The 3,990-nt window shown below is 41.3% G+C and overlaps 1 long non-coding RNA gene across 1 annotated transcript in view; it reads right to left on the bottom strand.

Moving 5' to 3' along the window:
- Positions 1-3,990, bottom strand: part of LOC111821697 (uncharacterized) — a 35,429-nt gene extending 31,439 nt beyond the window's left edge. Inside the window, exon 1 of the long non-coding RNA XR_002825043.1 lies at positions 3,756-3,990. This is a non-coding gene — a long non-coding RNA (uncharacterized LOC111821697). The remainder of the gene's footprint in view (positions 1-3,755) is intronic.

Consider the following 3,990-nt stretch of genomic DNA (forward strand, 5'->3'; position numbering starts at 1 on the left):
GCAGTAGATTTACAGATTGTATTATCTGGTTTTAACCAATTCTCACAAAATGGACATGTGGTTTAAAAATATTCCTGCAAAGAAACCCATAGATTGTAAATAATACAAATAACACGGGCAAAAACGAACTCAGAAAAATGGCAGAGCTAACAATTTTCCTGTTACTAGTACAAGGTCCATTATGATGACATAATCAGCTATGACAAGGGAGTTGACCAAGAAAATGTTCAAATTTATAAAAAAGACTATTTGAAATATAGATTTACATCGCGTTTGTTAATAATCAACCTAAGTGTACACTGGGCCTTGTGGTATTAGTTAATGATAGCATAAATATGCTATCATGATCAGCAAGACATGTAAATTACACGCACCCAGAGCATGAAGACAAATCTCTACATTTTTTTAAAGAGATATTTGAAGTCATGCAATACTTAATTGTGTACTTTTGTGAAATTTCACTAAATGTAATGAAAATGTTTAGAAATCTCTTTCGAGGTTTCATAATAAAAAAAACCTGTTGCCGTCGAGTTGATTCCGACTCATAGCAACCCTAAAGGACAGAGTAGAACTGCCCCATAGGGTTTCCAAGAAGGGGCTGGTGGATTCTAACTGCTGACCTTTTGGTTTGCCAAACGCTTAACCACTGCGCCAGCAGGGCCCGTTGATACTTAATAGTAAAAGGCAAAAAGTCAGTCAATATCACTGGAGAAAATACATTCTGCTGAAAGAAACGTAGAAGTCATTGTTGAAGATTTGGAGAAAAGGTTTTAGAACAAATGATGTGTTGTGGGAGGTTTTCTATGTAGTTAGATGAAAATGGCTCACATGTTTCACCTTTGCTATTTTTCAGTGATGAAATTCATAATGAACTACTTTTTGTGATCTACTAAAGCAAAGATGTGTTTGCAATGGTGAATGACTTATTTAGTAAAATGTGCTATGATTTTTATGTGTTTAAGAGTAACCACAGAAAGAATGGGTTGCCCTAACTGGAATACAAAATTGGGAATGGGGTTGGGGGAGGGACCACAGGTGAAATTCGTCGATCGCATCATTCATTTCGGAGCTACCACAGTAAAGAAGCTGAAGTCTGATATGCATAAAATTCTACAGGACGTCAGTAATGCAGTTAATTTGATTTTTAAAAAGACATTAAAATACAGTAGAATCTTTAATATCCTTTGTAATGAGATGTGGAATGAGAGCATGAAAAATTTTATATTACACAAAGGTCTACTGATTATCTCAAAGCAAAGAACCTAAAAGTTGTGAAATTTAAAAGCAAAAAAAGGACAAGTGTTCCAAATTTGCTGATCTCTACTGTGTTGGCTTGTGATTGTCACACATATGGACACAGCAGAAAGAAACACATGTGTACACACACATACACCTCCCCTTCCCCCCCAAAAGAAAAACACATACACAAATACATGTCTGTCTTAGTTATCTAGTGCTGTTATAACAGAAATACCACAAGTGGATGGTTTAACAAACAGAAACTTATTCTCTCACAATCTAGGAGGCTAGAGGTCCAAATTAAGGGCACCAGCTCCAGGGTAAGGCTTTCTCTCTCTGTCGCTCTCAGGGAAGGTCCTTGTCATCAATCTTCCTTTGGGTCTAGGAGTTTCTCAGTGCATGGACCCCAGGTCCAAAGGACGTGCTCTTTTCCTGGCTCTTCTTTCTTGGTGATATGAGGTCCCTCTCCTCTCTGCTCAATTCTCTTTTATATTTCAAAAGAGATTGACTCAAGATACAACCACTCCTGTTGAGTCCTGCCTCATTAACAGAACTGCCTCTAATCCTGCCTCATTAACATCATAAAAAATCAAAACCAAACTCGTTGCTGATGAGTGTGACTCATAGTGAGCCTAGAGGACAGAATAGAACTGCCCCATAAAGTTTCCAAGGAGCAGCTGGTGGATTTGAACTGCTGACTCTTTGGCTAGCAGCTGTAGCTCTTAACCACTGCATCACCAGGGATCCTGGGATTTACAACATGTAGGATAATCACATCACATCACAGAGTGGTGGACAACCACACAATACTGGGAATCATGGCCTAGCCAAGTTGATAAACATTTATCAACAGTGTCCTTTTGGGAAAAAGTGATATTTTAGCAATGGATTGGAGAAGTAATTGTGCTTCAAAAGAATCATGTTATGGGGAAAGCACTTTGCAAATTAATGTTTGGAACTGTTTCCATTGTCATGTGATTTTAAATGCCAAAAACAAAGTGTGTCAGTGTCCCTCATAAAGACTCTCATAGCCACAGTCTTCAAAACTTAGAAACACACATTTTAAACCATTTTACAATCTTCAAAATAAAGAGCTTCAAGGGTTTTTAAGAACACATTTGTTAAAAAATTTTTCATGAACAACTAATGAAAACATCATTGGTAACATTGGCTTCATGGACAAAGGACAGTTTTCCAGTGGAATTTCACACTTGCAAAATTGGTGAATGAGTTTAAAAAACTGAGAATTACAATTTAATAAACGCAAAGATTACTTTATCTTTATAAAATTTCCCTTTATAGCAAGGACAGCCATTACGACCAAGTATTGAAACGAACAGAATTTAGAAGCATACTTTCTAGTCCCATAAAATATTAAACTAAGACTTATTAAAACAAACTTTTAATTACGTTGCTCTTATTAAACAGGTTATTACTAACAATTTTCAAGTGAAAACAAAAAGGTATGTTGTACCGTGAATTAAAACAAACTAAATAAATAAAAAACGTGTTTTGTCTTTCGCACATCCTTTAACATTTTTATGTCGTGTACTTCATAATACATATTAATGTATATATCATTTATAAATGAATAAATTGTAAAAATCAGGCTATGAACTCAAAATATTTTTACTGTTTGGGGTGTGCTATCCAGGAAGTTTGGAGACCACTGAATTACAAGGTAAAAGGAACAAAACTTGGTGCTTAAATGAAACAACTATGTAAAAGCAGCTGGTAGAGTTTCCTTTACCAGCTTGGTGACTACGTGTGAGAGATGAAAGGGACAAAGAGCAAAAAATGGCTCCCAAGTGTGGCCTGGGGCGTAAGAGCGTGGTGGCTCATTCACTAAGACTGGAAACAGGCGTTAAGAGCAGGTTCGGGGGCGTTCCTGCGGAGGAAATTAGAAGTTTGGGTTTGGACACATTCCCATGGCGGAGGAACCTCTAGTGGAGATGTGCCGGAGAGAGCATGGGCACACCATCTGTAACTCTGGACATTCTGGGCTGGAGATAAAGTTCAAGGACCATCAAATAGGGGACTGTTACCATGGAGGTGTCTGAAATCCCCAGAGTGGGCTGGCAGTGGTGGGACCCCGGGGAACATTACACTGAAAAGGCAAGGCCCTGCAGGCCAAGAAGATAACAGGCACCGAGGTATGTGGAAAACTCAGAGAGAGACAGAGAGAGAGGCTGGAACCAATTCTGTAAACTGTCTACTTCAAGCATTTCGGGAAGCAAGACGTGGTCAGCTGGCTCAAATGCGGGAGAGAGGTGAGTAAGGGAAGCTACAAAGCACCCACTGACTTTGGCAACTAGGAGGTCATTCCGGACTTTGAGGGGCGGTATAGAAGCCAGAGAGCAGAGTGCAGGAAAGGAAGTGTGTGTGTTGGGAAGGGCAGGAAGGTGATCCAAGTGACCAGACGGACGTCCGAGAGAAAACCGGTGCTTGATGGTAAGTTTAACTACAGAGAGTGAGTCACCTGTTTGGGGGCCGATACCCCCCCGCCCCAAGCTCACCTTGGGAAAGGACTGGTCAGGGAAGAGGCCAGGGCAAATCCGAACACTGTGGGGCGCGGTTTCAGAGCCCGGCGGTGGCAGTGGAGACCAGGTCCGGGGAGCGTGGTTGGCAGCTGACCCCGGGCTGCGGCGCGGCCCAGCGGAGGCCAGGCGGCGGGGGGCGCGCGGCTTCCGGCCGAGGGACAGGGCGGCGGCCGAGCCCCTGGCCCTCTCAAGTTTCCTGTTGGCAGCGCAG

Source organism: Trichechus manatus, unplaced genomic scaffold (genome assembly GCF_000243295.1).
Source record: "Trichechus manatus latirostris isolate Lorelei unplaced genomic scaffold, TriManLat1.0 scaffold00006, whole genome shotgun sequence".
NCBI lineage: Eukaryota > Metazoa > Chordata > Mammalia > Sirenia > Trichechidae > Trichechus > Trichechus manatus.